This window comes from Melanotaenia boesemani, chromosome 9 (assembly GCF_017639745.1).
Source record: "Melanotaenia boesemani isolate fMelBoe1 chromosome 9, fMelBoe1.pri, whole genome shotgun sequence".
Taxonomy (NCBI): domain Eukaryota; kingdom Metazoa; phylum Chordata; class Actinopteri; order Atheriniformes; family Melanotaeniidae; genus Melanotaenia; species Melanotaenia boesemani.
Genome location: NC_055690.1, coordinates 22,726,493 through 22,751,324, shown reverse-complemented (window position 1 = coordinate 22,751,324; position 24,832 = coordinate 22,726,493). Strand labels below are relative to the sequence as shown.

Genomic DNA, 24,832 nt, shown 5'->3' with positions numbered 1-24,832 from the left:
CCCAAATTTGCTGGGGTTGGGCTGCACCAAGCGGAAACGTCCTGCGGTGAAATGTGAAGCCTATGCAGAAGTGCAAAAAAAATTGCAGTTCACCCCTCACCTGCTAGGGGCTGGCTCCAAAGCAGAGCAAATCCCCAAGACTCCCATGTTAAAACGACCACCTTCACAGCAGAAATATACATGTTTTAAGTCTGGTACAAAAATCCATTTTAGGATTAATAGGTCAAGCTTACCTTCATGACAACTGTGAGGAGGGGAAATTTTTTTCTAACTCATTTGTTTGGATGTCCTTTTGATTGACACATACCCAATATCCGTGGCAAGAAGGGAGAGTGTAGCACCGGTTTTTAGCCGGCTAACAGTGCACCTTAGCTTTAACCCACCTACCTTAATTTGTAGAGGATTGAAATGAAACTCAAATGAGAAATGGAATTAAATGCTGAGATCATATTTAAAAAGGGGTTTTGATTGATAAGATTGTTGGTGTTTGAGATAAAATCAGTGCAATTAATGCAGTAGCCAGAGGGCGCCAGCAGGGGGAGTTTGGCCCTACTGAGCTGTGTAGCGAGGCGCCCCGTTTCCTCGCTCCAGTTAATACACGCAGGAGCCGAGGAAAGCTGGTGTCCATGTGTTCTTAACTTATTCTCCCCCTTACCAGGTTTGAACACCCTCATAATGATCTATGCTCGCAAGTGGGTAAATAAGTGATAAACCTGCCAGGGGTTACTTTGTAGCTTGATGTGACTGTGTGTTTTAATGTGATAAACTAAATTCTGTATCTGTGATGATCCACGTACCGAGTTGACATAATTAGCTTGAAGCTAACGGCGTTCTGTGCTAACCGAACCTCCGTCTGTTGAGTTGCTGTAGTTAGTAAGACCCATGGATTATCTTAGTACCTGTGCTGCCATGTATGTATCACCATGTATGTATCCATTGTGTTCTGTGTTTCATTTCTGTACTGCTAAATTAGGAGTGCTGTTAATTCTGTTGTGACGTATGGGTTAGAGGCCTGATACCTTTGGAAATGAGTCGAGTCACAGTATGTTTATTCTGTTTATGATATTTTGGTATGTTCACTCTACTGAAGGGTTTGTAAATGTTGGCATTATAGCTGTGTATATAACATCTGTGTCTACAGTTATTTGCAATGTATGCAATGCATTGACCCCAGTTAATACAAGCAGGAGCCGAGGAAAACTGGTGTCTATGTGTTCTTAACTTATTCTCCCCTTTACCAGGGCGTTTACACATTAGCCAGTTAGCTCATGTTAGATCCGAGTTGGCTCAGTTAGCTCTTAGCTACAGGCAGCTCAGAAGTTGATAGACGTCAATCATCCACCCCCACGCTCACACCCCCCTTCTCAGCTCCACCATTTTGCCCATTTTTGTATTTTCTGGGAGCGAAAGCAGGTATGACACTGCCAAGATGGCAATGGTAGGAACCGCCCAACGAGCTTCACTTTTGCTCTTCAGATGGGTGACGTCACAGAGGCTCCATTCATCTTTTATACACAGTCTATGAGCTGCACAGATTTAATCCAAATGAGCAGCAAATGAAGGGGGCATGCCTTCTGGCTGCCACTCATGTTAACACAAAGTCAAATGAAACTGTGCTGCTCTGCTTGGGCTGTAGATAATTAGCCCATTTCAACAGATTTAATATTTTTTGTGCAGATTTTGCTCTGTAGCTGCTAATGGCTGATTGAGAATTAGAACAATCTGTTCAAAGATTTTAATAATTAAATAATTAAAATTTTATAACTTTCTCATCTTTATTGAAAAAAACCTAGCTGTTAAGTTGTTGGTAGAGGAGTGATGATTTTGGACATAGGAGGTTTTTGCCCAACAGCAACGATCAAACTGGGCCATGTGACAGGACAATGACTCTACACACAGCAGCAAATCTAAAACATAGTTTCTAGATGAAAAGAAAAAAAAAGCCTTAAGAAGGCAGTGGTTAAATTAATGCTATAAGCCTCAATTAAATTGTTATAAAGATGAGTGGGCCAAAATTTCTCCACAATGATGTGAAAGATTTATTATGATATATCATGTCATACAGATAATTATTTCTTGATTGTGTTGCTACTAAAAAGCTTTGGAACTACATGCTATGGAATGTTTGTGCTTTTGGATTAATTTTATTAATAAATTATGTAATAACAACAGCAATAACGAAACAATATTGGACTTTCATGCACTTTGCTTGTTTGTAAACATGCAATGTGAATAAATTTGACATTTGGCATCATGTAAAACTGTACAATGGAAGGAAGTTGAACTTTCTATTTCACTTGATTTGCTGCATGACACAATGAGTGCTCATGTACTTTTTGGACACATTTATGACTTTGGCAAATGCTTTGTTTAAAGTGATGTAAAGTCCATCCAGAGATTTATAGGATTTAGTAAGGCCTGCTTCCCCTCTGATTTAATAGCATTTTTTCTATTCTAACAATCTAAATTAATTTAAAATGAAAAATGTCACATTCCTGATCAATGCGAAAAAATTATAATCTGATAAAAAAAATAAATAAACAAGGTTTCTGAAACAATAACTCACTGATGGATTTAGTCATCTATAACTATCCCATGTAATAAGATAGCATTACCTCTGAAAGCACTTGGCTGTAGCTTTCAGAAGTATCAGTTCTTCATTTCCCTACCCTGTGCCAATCCTAAACAAATCTGTTGTGGTAACTAAGCAGGGGCTTCCTGCTGTTTGGAAAACCACACTTGCTGATTAAGTGCACCAACAAGTATCAAACTTCAAACTCAGAAACTTCTCAAAACAGCATGTGTGTATCTTCAGGCAGGTGCACACACAAACACAATCAACAAACCTGTGATGTGTCAGACTCACTGAGAGACAATTTTGCTTGTTTTGACTCCCACTCACACATAACCAATGCACCCCTGCCCACCTCACCTTACTCCTCTGACAAACACCACCCAAGGAGAAGAAATCAGAAGAGAGCAATCAAGCAGAGAGGATATATCTCCACAGGAGGGACAGATAGAAAGAGACAAGACCGAGGAAAGGAGAGACAGAAACAGAATGAGAGCACAGAGAAACAGATTAAGAAATACAGAGGCAGAAGGAGAAACAGAATCTGACATAGAAATTTCTGTGCAAAGAAAGGTATCTGAAATCGAGATGATGATTGTGAAATCATTGACCATGGTGTGATTTTAAAAAGAACAAAGATATATTTGTTTCCTTGCCTTTTTTTTCATATATGAAGTTTTAAATCCTTTTAATTAGATTACAACAAAATATATCTATTCAGGACCCAGTGAGTAAACACATAACTCACTTAACATGTCGACAAGACTAAATGTCTGTTGTTAATACCACAGAAAACACACACACACACACACACACACACATATATATATATATATATATATATGTATACCATGGTCTGGGTGAATACTCAATTCTGATTGGCTGGAGGGTGTGACAGGGCGTCACTGTGAAAGCAGCCTGCAGGCTTACTGAACGATGTAGGAAACTATTTGGGTACTTTCACTGTTTGAAACAAAATGGCGCATAGTCCTCTGGACACAAACATGCTGTAAGAGCTGAACCCGCCCTACAATGTTTGTGTCACGTAATATTCTTTGGCGACCGTGCTGCAGGTTCTGAGTTACAGCCGGGTACCTTGGCAACACGTCACAACAACTTGTGAAAAATTTACGATTTTGCCGGTAAAAAATAACATTAATGCATTCATAAATTATTTAATATTTTTTTCTTTCTTAATGGACCATGGCTGTGCCCGACGAGGTGTCCATTATCAGAAATTAATGGAATGTGGATGCTGGTTCAAACATATACATATATATACTGTATATATATATATATATATATATATATATATATATGTATATATATGGCATTTTGTTGAAATATCTCCTTATTACTTTTGAGCTTCTGTCTGGATCAGTGGAGGTATGAGAGGATGGAAACTATAATGGAGTTCAAACACATTGTGTCAAGCAGCAGCATAATGCATACTGCTGACAATATTTTATTTTGGCCAATCCCATGAGAGATACAAAAATGGTTATACGGATAAACTATGAAAATAGTAGGTCCATAATAAAGCTTTCTCTAGAGATACAACTTAATTTATGATTCAACAAGTCATTGTCATTTCATGGCCAGTAATTCTTAAAAGGAGGTGAAAAAAGAGATTTTTATCTACTAAGGATTTAATTAACAAGTCTAACAAGATTAATACAATAATACCTAAATTCAGAGGATTTCATGTTTGCCAATATTCTGCCATGATCCCATTTTGATTTGATTTGATTCAAGAGCCGCAATCTCTGCTATTCATAAATAAAAAAATAAATATCACAATATAATGTTATCCATGAGCTCAGTCAGACTTGTGAATTAATTAAACAACAACAAACATCTATTGTTTTAACAAAATAAAACAATTCTGAAAATTGAGCTTTAAAATGTTCATGTGATATGTGGAAAACAAAAAAAAAAAAAAAAAAAAAAAAAAAAATTAACTGAAACAACACTTTACTATTTGCATAGATCAGAGCAGTGAAATATTGTAAAACAGGACATTGTGGTGCAAAGCAGATGTAAACTGTCTAGGTCCAAAAACTTTAGCAGAAACCAATGATCTGGATTTTAGAAGACTTGTCAACTTGTCAAATTGTCAACTTACTGATTATTTTGGAAGCCAATAACATCTCATCCAGAGCTCAGTCAGGTTTCAGAACTGTCTATGGGCAAACAGCTGCAACCGTCAATGTCTTCAATAACATACTTCTGCCTTGGACTCTTTGTGCTGCACATTTTATTCATTTAACCAAGGCCTTCAGTTCTAGGAATCACAATTGTCTCATTGAATAGCTTTTAAGTATATCAGTATTTTAGTTAAATCTTTGTGTGGTATCACCACAAAGACTCCAGTACATGAAATTAGAGCAACTTCTATCTCAATCCCTTCCAGATACAATAGGTGTCCCATAGGGTTTGATCCTTGGTCCCCACCCATTTCTCAGTTTACATTAATAGTAAACTCTACAGTAGACATATTCATCCAACTCTACTTTGATTAATTTTACTCCATCAGAAACTCCCCAGATATAGTCTGTCAACAACCTCAGCTTAGTTTCAGTAGTCTCCAGCAGGCCAGGCCATAGTTGTTATTTGGTAAGAAGGGGCCCTCAAATATCCTAGGTATCTTAACCCTTGATGGGATGCCTCTAGATGAGGTCCCCTGAGTATGGCTATCTGGAAATCTGGCTGGACATTAATTTCATTTTCAAAGCACACTGTCAAATAACGCCCATGGCAATATAAAAAAATGGGCATCCTCTGAAAGGATGCACTCCTCTTTCATTGCTTCTGCAAGACTAACACTGGTTCAAATGACCATCCCCCTAATGTTTGACTTTGGTAATGTAATTTACAGATCAGCACAATAAGGGCTTATTGTAAAAGCTTCATGACCTCTACCATTCTGCCATTTGCTTTGTAAGAAAGGCTCCTTTCAAAACACACCACTGTGTTATATTTTCAAATTGAATTTATACTATTGCCCAATAAAATGATGCAGATCAGTGTATTGTTTTATCCATATTATGCTGGGCTCACACCAAACGATTTTCACAGTCGCAGACTAAAAATGGAAGTCTTTAGGAAATCTAAGTAGTCTTACTAGAATCGTTAGGTTTATCGTTAGGTTTAAGCTGGTAATCTGTGCTGTTTAACGTCAATCATTTCCCAACAATATCAAACGTGTTTGATTTTATCGCAATTCCCAGTGACGAAACACGATCAACAACCAATTGATGAGCTCTGACAAAAGCAGAAACAGGAATCATGAGAAAACACCAACAAATACGGGCTAAAAGAAAAAAAGAAAGAAAGAAAAAAAAACAAAACAAACAAGAAGCAGTGATGAAACGTTGTCGGAAGACGGTCCAGAAAGAGGAGTGGATGGTTATTAAGAAGTAAATGTCTGCTGTGGATCTTTTAAGTGTTACGGTATAATGATCTAACAAACGAGAGAAGAACAGAAACTCATTCATCCCAGGTTCTGATGAGTCGGTGTAACACCTGGTGGAGATGCAAAGGCTCACTTAAAATGATGTGTAATTCCCTGGAGGGAAACTCTCCCCTTGTTTGCTTTGCAGTGGGCAGATCAGTCCTTAGATGTGAGCTGGTGTGAGCTGGTAGTTTTGTAGAGTCTTTTACAAATCTTTTAAAAGTCTTCTGATGTAAGCCCAGCATTACTACACAACTTTGTAAGCCAGAGGTCCCATTTTCATTGTCATAGTGCTTCAATACTGCTCTGCCATTTGTAATTCTTTACTTTTCTACTGTGCTCACATTCACAAAGGATTCAAATTATGCATTAAAAATACATAGTTGGTGTTTAAAATTAATTTAAATAGTTGAATCTAAATGTTAAATGCATGTTTTGACAGACATGTTTTTAATTAAATGACACTTATACAACTTAATCTTTCTTTTCTTCTGCATTATTTTTACAATTTACAATCAGTTTCCTTCACAACCACGACATGAGCATACAACAGTTTCAAATTACAGAATTTTGGAAGAGGCTGGTCTGAAATATGGTCACAGTGTTGTTGTAATTAATAAGAAAAATTAAGTCTTGAAAAAAAGGCATGAAGTGCCTTTGATATCACAGCGTGACTTCTATACAGCAAACAAAGATACACATCTGGAAATATTTCCTGTTAATCATGTTCTACCAAAACAATGGAATGGAAAACAATGCTAAATATGAGAGTCATGATGTAAAATAATTTTTTAAAACCCAGATCTCTGTCCTTGTTTTAATATTTTCTGGTACAACTTATAAAACATATTAATTACACGCAAAAATAATGAGGATGTTTTATCCACTAGATGCAGTATGGGATGTCATTATCTTAATTAACAGTACTCTCAATTTAGCAAGGGTACACAGGAGAACTTGAAGAAGGCTCAGAGAGGTGAAGAGCTGAAAACATTGTGAAGTGGGAGTGACAGAGAGATGATGTGACAAGTAATGGAAGCAAGGATATGAGACTAAAATGGGAGAGAATAAGAAAGGGGTTTTGCACAAAGAAAATAAAAGAAAATTGATCAAGTCAATGTAAAGCAAGGATTCATATTTGATATTTAAAAATATCACACCTCATAGTGGTTGTGTGATAAATCTATCTATCTATCTATCTATCTATCTATATATATATATATATATATATATATATATATATATATATATATATATATATGGTTGAATATGATAGAGAGGCACTGAAATAAGCATTCATTACAACCTAGGTAGAATGCCATATCTGAATGCACAACACAAACTTTGAAGAAGAATTGAACTACAGGAACAGAAAACCACACCTGCCAATTCTATCAACTAAGAAGAGGAAACTGGTGCTATATTTTTATTTTATTTTTTATTTAACCTTTATTTAACCAGGTAAAAAAATGTTTGAGAACTAGTTCTCATTTACAAACATGACCTGGCCAAGAGGCCCCAGCAGGAATAAATAACGTACATACATATAAACAGACAACTGTGCATACACAGGACCACAATACAACAATACAATACAAATAAAAAAAAAACGCAGAGTGAGTACAAATATATAAAAATGAAAGGGGGAAAGGGAGTAGAACACAGTGTATAAGACGGATTTATGTGAGAGAAAAAGTAGTGGGTAGTGGGTATATTTCACACAGGCTCACAAAATTGGACAATAGAAGATGGAAAATTGTTGCCTGGTCTAATGAGTCTTAATTCCAGCTGCCACATTCAGATGGCAGGGTCAGAATATGGCATAAACAGTATGAAGGCATGGACCCAACCTGTCTTAAGTGAACAGTTCAAGCTGCTTGTGGTGGTAATGGTGTAGGGGATGATATTATTTGGAACCCTTAGGACCAGCTGAGCATCATTTTAACACCACAGTCGATCTCAATATTGTTGCTGACCATGTCCATCCTTTTATGGCCACATTCACCCATTTTCTGATGGCTACTTCCAGCAGGATAATGCACCATGTCATAAAAGCTCAAATAATCTCAAACTGCTTTTTGCAACATGACAATGAGTTCATTGTACTCCAATAGCCCCCACAATCTCCATATCTTAGTCCAAAAGAGCTATTTTGTGATGTGATGGAATGGTAGACTCCTAACATGGATGTGCAACATAAAAAATCTGCAGCAACTTTGTGATGCTATAATGTCAAGATAGATCAAAATCTCTGAGGAATGTTTCCAATGCCTTGTTGAACCTATGCCACTTACAATTAAAACAGTTGAAGGAGCACTCTGAAGGCAAGAGGGGGTACAACCCAGGACTAGCAAGTTGTATTAAATTAAGTGGTCAGTTGCTGCATAAAGATGCTAAAGAATGAGAGTGGTATGTATGTGAGTAAACTGAAAATCTTCACTATGAAGCACATAATGGAAATAAATACAAGTGGGTAAAGAGCAGTGGGATGTTTTATCTAATTAAAAGTCAGTCTTAAAAATGACAGAATCAAGATGTGCTGGGATTAATGATCAGCTCATGATGACTTCCACATTCATTACAATAATCCTTTGCATTTTGCCTACACATATGATCTGTTTGACTTTGCCCACTAAAGATCTTGAGGGTGACAACGACCCCAGAGAAAACATTTCAGACATCTCCTAGCAACAGGAAGGTAATTGTACAATATGACATAAATAAAGATGGAACACTGTAACACATGGACACAGAGTAGAGGGAACACTATGCAATAAATCACAAATAGTTACTCCTAGTATTTGTAATTGAACATAATTTATCTACCTTTCCAACCAGTTACCATGCTAAACTTGTCAAGAACTCAACAACTGCTTCTTTATGCAATGCTTGGGTTATCTCTTTATTTAAAAGTGAACTCTTTCAAACTGGTTCTTTATCAGAATTTTCTGTTCTGACTGTAACTTATACTTTAATGTGTAATCAATTAGGTTAGTAGTAGAACAAACAATGTCCAAATAAAGATAATTTGAATTAAAAGAAAAAATGAAAATACAACATGTTGAATTGAAAAGCAAAAAATCCAAATTCATGGAGAGCTAAACTCCTGTGAAGGGAACTGAAACAAAATCTGAGGATGATTCTTCAGAGAAAAACAAAATCTGTTATTTGTTTTGCTGTTAATGTTAGATAAATTCACAAAATATCCCTTGTTATTGCTGCAGAAAATTTTATATTTGTTTTAAGAGATCCTTTACGGCAGCACATAGAAATCCATCTGCAATGATCTCATCCCATAGAGAAAAATCTATTTTAAAAATTCACCTTGTGCAGATGAAGTGGCGTTCAGTCCTTGAAAAAGCTGCCAAATATAAAAGATAATAATACAGTTATTTTGAGCCAACAAGAAAATTCATCATCTAAAGTGTGAAAAACAATATTTCCTCACATAAATTGATGGAAAAGAAAAGAAAAAAAACAAAAGCATGCAGCCAAGATAACTCTAGGACAAGTCTCTGACAGTTCTTGAGTGGCCCTGTCAAAGTTTGTACTGTACATTTCATCATGATGTTAGATGACTTTATATGAACGGACTTTAAAGCAGAGAATCTAGGTTATATAAACAGTTCTACAGCTCATCCATCATAAGACTAGAAGATCACAATGTACAGTTTGCTCATGTGCTTCCCATCTAACCTGATGGAGCCCAGGAGGAATGGGGAAATATTTATATGCAAGCATGCTTTCACTTTGCCACATGATATTTCATCAATAGGAAAAATAAACTAGAATTGATTTAAGCTCAAAATCTACAAAGTGTAAAACACAGGATGTGGGCTGAATACTTTCTTCAATAACTGGTAACTGTACCTTTAATTATTACCTAATTATTAAATATTACCTCTGCTGTTGGCTAAACTGATTAATTGTGCAAATTTAAACATAATATTATCAGTAGTTACAGTATCAGTAGTTCATTTATGAATCAACTGGTCAAACAAATAATTAACAGGCTTTCATTAATGCCAACTTTCACTTCTAATTTAATCATCCTTTCCCTAATTAAATACATCTGCCATTTTTAAATAAAAGTAATTTTACATTAAAAATCTAAATTATCTGTCTGGCTGAAAAGGCGTCATAAAAGTTGAGTAATGATAAACAGCTAAACATTAATATTGGAAAAGAGAAAATTATTTAAGGCCTCATTACACATATTTTACTTAAGGAGAAGAATATGAAGATTTCCTTTGTCAGAACTGCTACAGTGCAGATTATGCATGCTTATTCCAGAGTGAGGGATAAAACTGATAAGAAGAGCACAGAGGCAGACTATTGCAATTAATTCTCAGTAAAGCTGCTTTATGGTGTCCGTTTGTGTTTAATATTTATAATGATACCAACCAATTAAGATAATTTAAAGGGAAAGAATAAGAAGAATTAATTCAGACTGAATGTCAGCCTTTAAATTTAGTTAAATTTAAGCATTATTGATCAATATTAATCATGAGGACAAATAGTGTTTTTCCAGATTTAAAAAAAATAAACAAACAAACAAACACAAAAACATAGCCAGTTAAAGATCAACTCCTCCTAACCCAGACCACAACTTAACTTGACAGTTTTGGCCTCAGTTGTAACCGAGTTCAGCTACATCATGGTAAATATGTTGCGCAATTCATGATATAAAATAAAAATTAAAAAATCAATATTGTATTTATTAATCAAAATGTATTCTTAATTACAAAAAAATGTTTATTAAATTGTTTATTATTAATGGAAATTGGAGGAAAAGGTGTTGGAGGTACCTCATGGGAGGAAAAAAACCCTGCATGCCAGCTGACATGAACAAGTCCTGCCAATGTTGAAACAGGAGTAAGCCTTGAGCACCAGAGAGACAGAGGCCCAGATCTACCACACTAGGCAGGATCCCAGGTGCAGGCTGTGCAAAGAGGCCCCTTAAACAATCCAGCACCTAACAACAGGGTGCAAGATACTGGCAGCAAAAAGTTGAAACGCCATTACCAAGTAGCCGGCATAGTGAACAGAAACATCTGTGCAGAAAATGGACTGGAGATCCCGAGGTCACTATGTGAAACACCTCCCAGCCTGGTGGAGAATGAGAGAGCCAAGATCCTGATACAGACTGACAAACTGGTAATGGCCAACCAACTGGACATTGTGATGATAAATAAGCAGCAAGGAAAAGCTGTAGTGATCAATGTAGCCATCCTGAATAATGGCAATATCAGGAAAAAGGAAAATGAGAAACTAAAAAGAATACCAAGGACTCTAGGAAGAGTTTCTTACATCACATATCATGTATACACTGCTTGGCCCAAAAGAAAAGTCATCACCTGGATTTTCATTCATTCACACATTCATTTCACACATTCATTCTTATGCGGGTAGCTGGAGCTTATTCCAGCAGTTAGCAGACGAGAGGCAAGGAACATCCTGGACAGGTCGCCAGTCTATCGCAGGGCCATCATCTGGATTTAACTAAGCAAATATGTACGGGCCTCATATTAGAAAATTACTGATTGGGAGATTATCTTTCAGCTGGCAACAGGTTATTTAACACCAACTGATGCAATGAGTAGCTTGTCATTTCTTAGCCAGTTGTGTGGAAAGACACAAAAAGATGTGAATCTGTTTAAGAAGGGTCCACACACATAATGCGGAGAGAACTTAGGGGTTTTGGGACTGAACAGATGTGCAGCCATGAGAAAACCACTAATCAGTACGGTTACCTAGAGAAAAAGGCTTCGGTTGGCTAGGAAGCATAAAGATTGGACTCTGGAGCAATGAAAGGTCATGTGGTCTGATGAATTCAGATTTACCCAGTTCCATAGTGGTGGGAGCATCAGGATAAGAATAGAGGCAGATGAGTTGATTTTGGTGAACACTGGATTGAAATAAATATTAAATCACACATTGCAAAAGCTTAGTGAAACAATACCACGGTCAAAGTGAGCCGCGATCCAAGCTAAATGCCAGGCAATCTATGTTACAACAGTAGATATATATGTGTGACTGCCATTGTGTGTTTATATGCATTTGAGTGAGATAGTGAATTGAGATTTTAAACATGGAAAATGTGTAATACAGTGCTGGGGACAGCTTGAGACAAATGGAGAGGTGGGGTTTAGGGTTAACAGGGGGTCAAGGGAAAAAACATACATAGTCAAAATCTTTATGGGCTTCCTTGTTAGGCTAAAGGGTGCCATTTACAACAATCTGTCTTTTGCCAAAATCCCAAGAGAGGAAAAAATGCTTTGATTTTCATTCGAAAAGGGCACTTTTTCCACCCAAGACTAAAAGGTCAGGCATGACACAAGGGTAGTGGTGATGCCTGGGAGGTTCGATTAAAATTACAGATGGTGTTGCTGTAACTATCACTGTTTACAGAAAACACTGAAATTAAAAATATTTGTTGAGCTGGTTTCACAAATTATTATTACTTTATAAGGCTCAGTGTTGAATGGACTATAATATTAAAAGTCAGAGCAGCTGTGTTAAATGAATATTTTTTCTCTGTGCATCCCTGTGAGTCACCTCCTGCAATGTTTGCTGTCTAGGACCCTGTCTTCACCCACACAGAGGGCTCTAAATAAGAGTAGACATTAGTTCTCTTTTATTATCTGTGCAGCAACCCCAAGGATCAACAAAACATAACTCAGAGCCAAACAATGTCGACTGCAACCTTGAAAATTGTGTTATAAAAGGTCCACAGGTAAGAAAGCCCAGCATTCTATTTAATTAGCACATAATCACTGTATGGAGCTCATGTTAGCACTATTGGGAGCCGTTTGAGACATTATTCAGAATCACCCTCTCATGGACACACGTGAATTCATTCCCATATTATACTAAAACCTCCTATATTTTATATTAAAATCATTCACACACTATAGTGAAACCTCTCATACACCATACTGGAATTACTTCTCATATATTATACTGAAATGCTCTCATGCGCCATACTGAAATCATTTACACTCTATAGTGAAACTTCATGAAATCACATTTTACTAGTAATTATGAAAGGCATTCTACTAGTGTGTGTGATTTCAGTTAAGTCATTTAGGTTAAAGTGAAAGTAACAGTTAAAATAACACACACATTTTCAAAGGAAACTAAAGAAGTTGGAGAACATGGTGACAAAGTTTTATGAAGACTAATTGTGGATACTGTTGTCGACTCAACCGCCTGGAAGAAATCTCAGTGAAGCTAGGGATGGTGAAACCGAAGCGTCGTGAAACACAAAGTCACTTTGACACGAGTGATGTGAGATCGAGTTACTGCTTCGAAACATTGGCATTGCTGTCTGTCTGTGTAGGATGCATTTGAGGGGAAGCGTAAACAAGGCTTCATTACTCCATTATCTCATGCTGCTCCGTGTCTCCTTGACTCAGTGTTTAATAAAGAATGTCCTCAACCCAGTCTTAGTGTTTTCATTTGTCAGTGTTTAAATCAGTGTTGAAGTGTCCAACTCTATTTTTTTTTTCAAATGTGAAAATAATAGAAAAAGGGTGCTTATGCAAATGGGATAGTGATTGTGTTGATGTATTTTTAATGTTGTGCACGGACATCTTGTGTGCAGAAAGGGGAGTAGGTGCTGCGTCTGTTCAATGGCTGTGATTTTTTTTTAGTCCTGATTATGTGGTCATGAGTTTATGCTGAATCATAAACATATTTGGAATTACTTTTAATACCATGGCACTTCCCGAGGGAAAATCAGTGATGAGATATGTGATTGCTGCTAGTTCATGCTGCTTGTGTGGTACAGCATGAACAATGTTAAATTCCACCTGATGTTGACCTCCTGAATTAATTAATGGGGTGGCCTCTCACCCTCTAGACTTATCAATAGGATTATTTCTTTCTTTCTAACTATATGAAGCTTATATGTTTTTGTTTGTGTGAAAGCGCGTGTGCATGTGTAAGTCTGTAAATGTATTAAGCATGTGTTTGTCACTGTGTGAACATATAGTTAAATAACTAAACTAAGTGTGATCTAATCTGAGATCATTCTAATGTTCTAACATTCATTCAGTCTAAATGAAATGATGAATTAAAAATCTCCTGTCAAAAACCTATGATTTACGATGCCAACTGAAAGAAATCTTTTTAAAGCATTTACAGACTGAATAACTCAGCCCCTTAAAAATTCCTGATAGCTTCTCAAGGTGCACAAGTTGACAAGGTCTCCATTGGTGTGGTCAAGTGACTTTTGGCACATTAAAGCAAAGTGAAACAATGCTTGCAACTCTTCGGGTTTATAGGATCGAAGCGGAATCGAGCTTAACATCATTAAGTGAAGCAGCTGCCTTCTTCAATACTGGCCTCAGCAGAGACTATTAGACCGCTGTCTAACATGACTGCAGCCGGGCAATCAAAAGTAGCAAGTCTGGATGAAGACACGCCACAGAGGATTTTAGTGTATTGAAGAAAGGATTTCAGTATAGTATATGAGTGGCAATTTCAGTATCATGTTTGAGAGTTTTCACTGCGATATATGAGAGGTTTCACTATACTGTGTGAATGGTTTCAGTATGATATATGAGAGGACTTGGTATAATGTGTGAATGACCTAAATTTCATGTTTCTGTGAGAGAGTAATTCTGAATCATTTTTCAAACAGCCTGTCATATAGCACGGTCATAGTCTTAAACACTGTTTAGTATTTAAAGGGCTTGCAAAACAATTTAGAACTTTTATCTCATGATGAAAAGTATTTTTAATTCCATCTAGACAGTGTTAGTGAAGCTTGACTTGTAGCTAATGCAATGTCTCTAACTTGTAATCACTTCATCACTATTTTTCAGGGAATATTTCCCCCACACCACATTAACAACAACCAACAGTTCTGATCTAAATTCTTGTTTCCCACAGCAACAGGTGGCAACTATAAAAAAAATATTCTTTTTTTTTTAAATAGAAATACATAAAAATCATATTGATTTATCTTCCAACATTTCTTGCATTGAGAGTAATCCCTGACTTATTGTGATTAAGCCGGTAAAAAAACACCTCCCACCCTTGTGTTTTTGAGCACAGGTTAATATTAGAATGCCTCAGAATCAGTGCAGTTACTGCTTGTTATTACTGGGTGAACCACTCATCTTTATAGTGACATTTGCTAAATTAAAACAATACTTTCACCTTTCATAGATTTTTAAGAAGCTCATTATTTCTATGGTTTTGCTTTGACTTTTCAGTTAAACATTTTCTGCCTTAACCAAGTATCAGGGACCAACTACAGTAATGAAGAGGTTAACTCAAATATATAACACATACAGATTGCCTTAACCTTTCTGTGAATGGTCTCATTCAGCATCAATGTTTAACCAGAACTTATTATTCTGTCCACACCAGGCCTTGACCAGTAATGTAATATAATTTAATTTCCAACATTAATAATCAATTGAATTTTATATGCCTTCGAAATATGGCAGTTTTAATAGAAAGTTACAGATCATCACAATGTACTAGAGGTGGTTGAGAGAGGTGTTATTATCCTCACTGTGCCTAGGCAGTCTCTAAGTCATATATATCCATTCAAATGTGAAACAAGAGACATTATTCTCTCATTTTGTTATTAAATACAGTCTTAAATTCCTTTTACCTGAGCTCATCCAATTGGGATCACAGCTCCAGTATATTTCTTCAAATAGAAAAAAATATCTGGAAACAAAAGCTAACACATGCAAATAAAAAAAGAAAATGGTGTAATTCATTTAACCAAATGACCACACAGCATACACACACAGTTTATCAAAGTGCATCTGGGGAACTTTGCTCATAACCACACCATCTCATCACAGGTTTCTCATAAAATCAAAAAGGCAATATTAATGTTTACCAATCGTACAATAAAGATTACAACTCATAAACCTCAATAATATGAATGAAGCCTGCAGATATTGCTTGTGAGACTGACCTATGCAGGCTGATATGGACTATATTTACTTTATATCAGTATAAAATCTCAAATAACTATGACAGAAAATACTTATGAGAGGTAATTAAGCCCTAAAACAGATCCATTTGGCCCATATTTGGTCTGGACTCCTGGTGTTGACTCCATGTGAATGTAACGAAACTCAGCACATGACCACCACATGTTGCCCATAAAAAAATTGCTGTTAATCTATTCCCAGGCCGGCTCCTCATATTCAGATCCACACAACACTTTTAATCCATTTTCAAGCCAACAATTGACATCTGGACCACATGTGGCCAACAATATGATAATAAAATCAAAGATAAACTATAATAACTACAACATACATAGCAATTTTATCAAAAAAAACAAATAATTCGCTGAACTTACAATTTCAGTAGGGAAGATATGAGGGAAGACACCTCTGCAACAGCTTCTAGAGGACTTTCTAAGTGAATCTGGACTTAGAAGATTTCCTTATTACTGTAGAGTATAGGTAAAAGATGAGGTAGACAGAATAAAATTGTATGTGTTAAACAGCATAAATCATGGTCTAGCTAATTCTGCATCAGTAAAATATAAGGCTGCTCTACAGTTCTATAGTTCCACAGGAGCTACAGCAGCATTATGAGGAAACTTTGCTTTATTTCAACTTAGCCAGCCTCAAGCTAGTGCAAATGAAATGTTAACAGCATTTTCAAAGTTAAAAAACAAACCACAAAAAAAAACATACCTTTACACTGAGACCTCTTTTCTTCCTCTTTCCTAAAATCTGCTCCTGAGGGTTTCGACTAGTTGTTGTTCATCTTTTATTTTCAAGACAGCGTACGAGGAAAGGCCACCAATCAGGGCTCTAAATCATTGCTTTTCATTATTTGATTAATTTTATTTACTTATTTATTTTTTGCCAAGGACCGGCTATGGTACCATCCATATTCAAAATACGTAGCTACAGTTCTAAAATTGCTCGACATGTTTTAAAGGTTAATTGGATTTGCTTTGGGATATTAAGTCCATGGAGGCCTCACCACTCTCACTGATTACACAAGTCAGTACAATGCACCATAAAAAAAAGAAAGAACAGAGAAATTAACACCAGCATGTTGACTTTTATTCAGCCTGTTAGAAGCCAAATACAAATAGAACAGGTGTAGAAGGAATAGTTAACTACCTTCTGTGTTGGCCGGGCACTGGTAAAGACGACTACAGTAGACCAGCATACAGCACATGCTGTATCAACTTGTCAAGTACCATCTGTGAGCAGGTCTGGTTTTAGTGTAGAGGAAAAAGGAAAGACATGGGTCAGGGAAGAGATAACCTATGCACAACTGTGTGGTCTTGCTTTTGCCACCTTATCATGTACTGTTTGAGTATCACTAATGACTTTGTCCATCCTGGATAAAGCTTGTTACAGTTATTACACAATATGCTTAATCATTATAACAATGTCCATTTGCTTACAAGAACAGCTGAGAAACAGAAACAGTACATTAATATTATAGATTATATTTCCCCTCTTTTTTGCCTCATTAATTATTATTTTTTGTAGTGAATTGTGGACAAAAGGGCCCAGCAGCAGAAAGAAAGAGACAGACATCTGAGGAACTAAGCTTTGGAATTTTACTGACCTACATGTCACAGATTTACAAGACACAAAATATTAACTTAACCAGGGAAGGAGAGAATACTTTGAGCTACATCAAAATTATGGTTCAAACTGGATGACAGTGATGAGTACCAGATCACCTTTGTTGAACTCTTGCATATCCTAATACAAACATCCCTGTGCCTTAATATGCTTGATAGGGGTGTTTTATATTTTTATTAGGACTGTCAAATTTTTAATTAGATTAATCACAACTTACAAATGAATTAATCATGATTATTCACCATTCACCACCTGATATATTTGTACTGTATCTAACTCTCAGTTACAGTACTTTTAACTTTTTAAATATTTTGCTCCACACTCTTCATTAACAGGCAATACTATCTGACTGTAAGCCAGGGTTAGATCAGCCACTGGGGAGGGTCCTGCGACAGCCCCCACAGCTCATTGAAAAGAAGTAAACTATACATGCTTTCATGTCAGTCTCCAAAAGTCTCCAGTAATGCCAGAAAAAGTTGCTAGTTGCAATAGAGTTGCTACAGGGTCCAAAAACTCACCAAATATAGCGCCAAAGTTGCTAAGTGCTGAGCTTTGACGTCAGGGCTTTTTGTAACATTATGAAGATCCCTGATATGCAAAAATGTTTTTGCTGCTCCAAGGAAGTGCCTGCTCTCAGTTGGCTGAAGAGAGTAAAACATGCTTCCCTGTTCCCAAACTCAGACGGAAAACTCAGAAGGACAGATAAGAAGTTGAAGAAAAAGAGAATGAGAAGCAAAAATTAATGAGTGGATGAAAAGGACTGATCAAAGAATGGTAATACAAAGAGATAATAAGATGGACTGAAGGAAGATGTAACGTTCCTTCAGTCCATCTGACGTGTGTACCTGTGTATAAGGTGTACCAGGAACTTGTGCAATTTCAAACGTTCCGCATGGTACGGAATTTAAACTGCGATTAAAGCCATTTGTCCCACCCCTAAAAAAATAAATAAAAAAACAAATATATATGTGATCATTTCAATACTGGAGTATGTGTGTAATAGACAAAAAGTACAGCATGAAAAAAAAGAACTGGTTTATAAATGTATTTTAACTTTTACTATTGTTCCATGACTTCTGATTCCAGGGGTATTTTTCTCCTTTTATTTTTTTCTATTTAGACACTAGGGGCCTGGTTTATGAAAGGTTTACATGTGTAAAAATGTGTGCAAACTTGATAAATATATGGTACAAAATGCAATATGGGCATCTCTGTCAGAAAGCGCAAAATACTAGGAGGACCAGATGCAAATAGATAGAAGTGGCATATACAGTATGATTTAACTAACATGAAACTGATTGCACTGGCTAATTTTGCGTCTATATTTACTGTATGTCTATACGTTTGAAAAGCAGGTGCGAACTGGCACAACTTTACGTACAAATGGCTGCAATTATTGTTGCAAATAAGAGACATAGATGCCTTAAGGGCAATGGAGAGACCACCTGATCTGATTGTGTAAATGTTTTTGGAATGCCAGAGGCAAAGATTATTGAAACATATGTCTGTATTGCTGTGTTGAATGTTGTTACTCAGGATGGGCTAATGCTGCTGTGCATTCTGTCTGCTGACATTGAGAGCCCTTACCACCGCAAGTACCCCATCTTCGATCCCTCTCTTAAGGGCATTAATGAGCATCATCAGCCCAGATCCAGCACTGACCAGCTGCTGTGTGAGTGCTGCAATGCGCCCTCATTAGTCCGAGGCATCTCCTGTGCCAGAGCCTACCTGTCTTATTTGCTAAGGTTTTATTATAGGCATTTTTTTTTAAACTGATCTTATATCTTATCACCTCCTCTTAACCTCATCTGGTGTTCATGTGGTTTTGCCAACTGCATTTACTCTTTAGCAAATACTCTTTCATATTGAAGTCATTCTGGTGATGTTTAGATTTCTTTGCTGGAGTTCAGCAATACTTTATTTGCCTGGTCCACTGATATCTAGGTATCTATTAGGTCAAATTTCATTTTGAGTTTGTGACCTTCCTGCTCTGCTTCTAAACTCTCCATGGCAACACCACAATGCACGCTAAATCCTCATTTGAATACTGCATATCATAAAAAAAAAAACAAACATGTACAATCTTTTTGCATGCGCAGGGAATTTTTCTGTTTGCTTTGCTGATTTAAAACTTGTGGGATTTGGTCACATCCCACTAATTATTATGAGTAGTTCTGGTCTCAAAACACAGTTTTGAGGAAGAAGTCACAAATCCTTCATCCAACTAATCCCAAAGATCCCAGGTATTTTTTTGGAGTAGATATGGTGGATTTTTTCTATTTAACACAGTAGATATTATTTACAAGTGCCCAAAATAAAAAAAAAAAAGAACAGTTGTTCATTCTTACTATAAAAAAAAAATAATTCCTCGTGATCATGTTACAAGGTTGTTATGGTTTATGGATTTTGAAGAAAAAAAAGTTCAGGAAATGCCAAAATGGAAAAAGGAGCAAGTGGCTACACTATTAGGTATCTGGATTACCATCTGAATCCAGGAATTTTTTAAGTATACTTTACTCTTGGGCGATAGGGATAATTTTGCCATTACATTTTCTAAATTAGCAGAGAGTACCCAGATTTATTGGAAAATAAATAAATTAATAACAAGATGAGATCATGGTAGATGTAAAATACAGTAACAATTAACCCAGATTGCCACCATTAGAGAAAATGCTAATTTTTTCTCATTCATTCATTCTCTGTACCATAATGGACTAAGTCTTTGCTTGATTGCGGGTAAGTTGGAGTAACTATTTAGCAGGTGAGCATTTAGTATTTAGCAGGTGAAAGGCAGAGTACACCCTGGACAGGTCACCAGTCCATTGCAGGGCCAACACAGATAGGGACTAACACACACACATTCACTACCAGGGAGAATTTAGAGTGACCAATTCACTTAACATGCATGTCTTTGGACAGTGGGAGGAGAACCTAGAGAGAGGTGAGGCTGCGGTGCTAACCACCACATCACCGTGCAGCCCAGCACACACTAAATTCATGATGAACCAAATTTTGAAATAAATTCATGTGTAGAATTTGAGCATGAGTGGTGGTGTGGCATGGAACCTCAGTTTCTAGTCTTACACTCTGAGATCTGTATAGCAGACATCTGACCCTGGAACTGTGTTGGTTAAATTAGAAATCTACCCGGCCCCCTTAACGGTTATGTCCCCTGTTGTTGACTCAGGTTTTGGCTACAGAGAAATAAACGGGCAGTGTTTCCCAGACTTGATCTCCGTAACTAAGTTTCACTTAAGAATTGTTACAGCGTGCATCTTAAACCTACCTGGTCACAAGTTATAACACATAATAATATATGTCTAGGGGAAACTGATCTTAACACGACAAATGCTCTTCATGACTGAGATGTGTGATGGTGGCCATCCCAAGCCAGCAACCCCCATTCCTGTGACCCATGGTTTGTTTGTATGTATATTCAGGGCCAGTGAGCAGCTTACTTTAACAAAGCACATTTAATGAGTAATTAAATAACTGCTGTGTTAATTAATTAAAGAGTTAATAATACCATGTTAACTTGCCCCAACCATATTTTCTTGTCATTTTGTTCTTTGTTTTGTAACTGATTGAGAAAGGATATTATAAGGTAATGAGAAGCTTCAGTGCAATACAAAACTGCACTAGTGAATTAGCAAACAAACTTAGTGGTGCATTATTACATCCCTCAAGTACATATTGTATGTGAATTTAAACTACTTTAATTTCAGTTTATAGGGCTCTTAAGATGAAAAAAGATCATTAAGTTTACAGACAAATGATGCAAACAAGGTAGCACACATCAAAAGAATAATAATGACTGCACTTGGTGCACTTGTATCATTCTGTGGAAGAGGCAGACACAATGATCACAATTAATACATAACAAAGCAAACTACCAGGGGCTACCAGCATTAACAGTTCACTGTCTAATGCAAAATGGGCTTATTAAATGACTGACCAATTTATTGAGGGGTTAAAATTAGTAAGCAGGTTCAACAGCCGGAATATTGAAAGCAGCCATGTAATTACAAAGCATTTACAACAGATGAAATGGCTTTTCATTGGAGTCTGATAAGGTGAAGTGTTCAGTTTTATTTCAAAGTCAAATAAATGTTTCTTCCTGTGGAGCAAACAAGTGCATTACATTTCTATTTTTCCTCCTTCTGTTCTTCCCAGTTTGGATAAAACACCTTGAAAAAAAAATTTCAAAAACAAATTTAAGCGAAGAGAGAATGACAAGGGAAAATGTGTACTGTGTGTCTCTCTGCTTATGACACAGTTTGAGCTGAGGATCTGACGAGTCAGGTTGGCCTTCTTGCTGAGAGAGGGGGGCTTAATACTGCAAGGTCGCTTCTTAGATCCTCAAACTAGCAGGATCAGTGTGTGAGAGGAGTGAAGCTGTTCCCACTTCATGAGACATTTACTATAAGCCAAGACCTGAGGAGATTTTACCACCCATGACTTGTAAAATTATTTTATTGAGTTTTGGCACAGAGTCAGACTCCACAGTTGAATCAGATCCTGGTTGAACACTCTGCAGGTGAGAGTCAGAGCCAGCCACAGTGAAGAGACATGATTTATCTGCAGAATCACAGGAAAATGCTGACTGAATGAATGATGAGTAACAAGTTAGAATGAGAGAAAAGGCCTGTTTCAGGGAAAAGATGGTGGAGATTGGACTACACAAAACCGCACAGGAATTCAAATTAAATATTGTAATCAAATTCATGATGAACTTCTCACCGACTATATTCTGTTAAAATTGGGCACTACCTTAATATATGCATAACACATCAAACTACATGGAATTACTTACATTTTATAGCTTCTGCTACAACCACACACATACACACAAATTCATTCAAACCACAAGGAGTTTGAACAGCTTAGAAACATCATGACAGTTAAGTCTGTTAGTCTTTATATATGAAAATGATTACCAACATCAACACATCTGCTGAATGCATCATTTTCCCCAGGAATTCATGTGTTTTGCATAATGTAAATATTTATGACTGAGGACACAGAGTTTTCAGCTTTAGTTGAAAGGTTATTGGTGCTCTTTGGTCAGGACCAGTCTTGGTGGGTTTTTACCTCTGGACAAATTTTTTTGTGACCCCCTAACACAACATTGCTCTATGACATTTAATTAATTCATAAAGAGCCATGCACAGATATCTGCTCTTGAGGATATGCTGTGGTGAATTATCAACTCTGCTGTTTTGGCACCATCTATTTTTTGTTGCAAGCAAAGTCTGCTGTAAAAATAACACTACATATAACTATGCTTGTAAACTGAAATGAAATTAAAAATACTTTATTAAGATGAAAATTGCAACCAGAGGGAAACTACAAAAAACGGTACTTATTCAATATATTTAAGTTATTTAAGCTGGAGTTTGGGCTGGCATCACTACTGGGGCTCTGCGTTCCCCCCAGCATTGTGGTCTCTGGGGTGCTTGGCTGGGGGCACTGGGATGGTGGGCTGGGTGTTGGGCAGGGAATTGCCCTGGATGGTGTGTGGCCCCTCAAGCTCACTGGGCCCTGGGTTCTGTCCCTGGTTAATGCACAGTGGGGTTTCTCGGCTTGACTCCTGGCCCAGGCCTCCTAGGGCCGGCACTCCCTGACAGGGGGGAGCCTTCGTTGCTGTTCATGTTTTTCAGTTTTTCTTCTCACAGGTGTCGATTTTACTGTTGTGTTCTCTTAGAAGCCTTTAAGATGTTTACTGTTTCTTTCCAGTAGCAGCTGTTTAGTTTCTCTGTTTAGCTTTTATTGCAGTTGTTGTGGTTTGTTTTCTACCTTTTGTTTTATTCTACATTTGTTTTATCTTTTCCCATTTCTCCTCTATCCACATTTTTCCTTTTGCTGTTTCTCCAGTCCAGGTTTTTAAAAGTAAATTTCTTCAGCACAATACAGCGACCAGGTTAAAAAAAAAATATATATATATATATATGTATATATATATATGTATGTTTATATATATATATATATATATATATATATACATAGACAAATATTGACAATAAGACAGAAAAGAGATACAAGAAACTATAAAAGCTGCATAACTACATTTTTTTCCCCCTTTTAGTCCCTGGTATGGTAATCTCTATCCTCAGTGTTTTATGTCTGCAACACATTATCCTCCAGTGTGAATCATTAGCATTGCCTGATCACATTTATGTTTGCAATGAAGTGTGTAAACTTTCAGTAGGTAATTTGCCTCGAAACTATGTGAGTATATTTGCTTTTTCTTACATTTTTCTCATCATTTTTATAAACTCAGCAGTTGCATAATCTACCTACACAGTCATATATTTAGCCTTTATTTATTAGCCTTTATAATGATTGAAGTTTCAGAAACTGCAAGACATTCTAATTGTAAAGCTAAATAAATAAAGTATAGCATCAAACCCTGGTTAACATACATTTAACTCGTCGAATGACTCCTTTTAATTTCCACAAAAAGTCAATGCAATAAATAGTTTTAGTAATAACATTCTTTGATCTTTATTTTCATCAGTTTATTTATTTATTAGTTAAACTTGTTTTGTGAGTTTCCATCTTACTAATATTCTGTTTCTGTGCTTGCACTGCTGCTTTAAAACCAAAGATTTTCTGTGCAGATCAAAGAAAGCTCTGACCACTCAAGGACATTAGAGGTATAATTCCTGAACAAAGCTTTGGTTGATTTGAACATGTGTTCAGATCACTAGTTATCTGGAAAGACTATCAAACTTTAATTTTCCAACCGATGAGCATCTTTTTCAAAACAGCCTGTTTTCACAATGCAAGCCATACGTTCAGCGATTAGTTCAGCAACAAAAGATACCAACAACAGATTGGACGAACTCCATGCTCCACCGATGTTTCAGCACACATGGTGCTGATCTGAGTCCAGACAGTTGCATTTTAGAAGTGTCACTTCATTCAGTTCTTCTAGTGACCAAGCTCCTTTGTATCTTAAACATCTGAAAGTACAATATTTTCCTAACAGAACAGTTTACGGCATACTGATACTCATACTGCAGGTTTGCTTGTGGTTCCTTGAGTTTCTATGGATACACAGAGATTGCATTAGATATTTAGGACTGGAACAAAAAAGGGGGAAGGACACAGAAAAACATGGTCATTTGTGGGCCGCTGGCAGGGGAAAGACCCAACAAACAAAATCTGTGTTTCTATTACAGTTTTTCGCAAAATAAAAGCAATTTT

At 36.6% G+C, this 24,832-nt stretch overlaps 1 long non-coding RNA gene across 1 annotated transcript; it reads right to left on the bottom strand.

Moving 5' to 3' along the window:
* Positions 1 to 354: 354 nt before the first annotated feature.
* Positions 355 to 23,697, bottom strand: LOC121646363. The gene is made up of 3 exons (XR_006011612.1): positions 23,687 to 23,697; positions 20,136 to 20,139; positions 355 to 837 (listed from the first exon to the last, which is right to left on the bottom strand). It is a non-coding gene; the product is annotated as an uncharacterized LOC121646363 (long non-coding RNA).
* Between the last annotated feature and the right edge of the window lie 1,135 nt (positions 23,698 to 24,832).